We start from the raw sequence: 866 nt of genomic DNA on the forward strand, positions 1-866 counted from the left end.
GGGGGGGGGGGGATAAGGGGGTGGCAGTTACACCCCCATACCCATGGGGGGTGGACAAAAAAATTTTGTCTTCCTGAATTTCCGTTCCTTTCTTTTTTGACGCCCCCTTCCCCCCCCCCCCCCCCCCCTTGGTTGCCGCTGATGGATGTTAGACACAGTCAGGCCACATGAGTGTTTCTGGCAGTTGTGATAGGGCTTTCTGTTGTGTCCTCCGTACGGTATAACAAGGTCAGTGGCAACGGGATATAACAGCGCCATATTTAAAAAGGTTACTTCGCCGGCTACTGATACCCAAGGATTTGGAATGCCTTGGATTAATTCCGCAGTTAAAACAAATGGAAATAACATCAATAAACAAGAGCAGGGCTATTTAGTGTTGCATGATCGCCCATGCTTGAGTTCAAGTCCCACCAGGACCAGCGGTAGCGAGGATGAATAGGTGGATAGGACCATAGGGGCGATGCCCTGTACCTACTTACAACCTCGAAATCTCCAGGCCGCTGGATAGCTAGACCGGACCGCAGCACGGGACGGGTGGGTGGGTGGACAGAAAATGGAATACACCCCGTATGTGTTTCGAAATCTGTCCAGATATCTTTAGGATGCATCCCATATCTGGATGTTGACTGGAGCGCTGCAGATCTGGCATGAACCTCATACCTACATGACGCAGGAGCGAGAAAACACAATAAGAAAAGAATACCCATCCATCCATCCATCAATCTGGATCATGGATAGGGTGAATCATGGGACTGCCCAATCTCCACGCCGGAAAGGGCAAAAACGTCTCTCCCCATCCGTTTTCTGCTGTATTAAATGGGATATCCAATAGTATTCCAATGATGCATGATTCAACCTTGCTGACA

Source organism: Paracoccidioides lutzii, assembly GCF_000150705.2.
Source record: "Paracoccidioides lutzii Pb01 unplaced genomic scaffold supercont2.1, whole genome shotgun sequence".
NCBI lineage: Eukaryota > Fungi > Ascomycota > Eurotiomycetes > Onygenales > Ajellomycetaceae > Paracoccidioides > Paracoccidioides lutzii.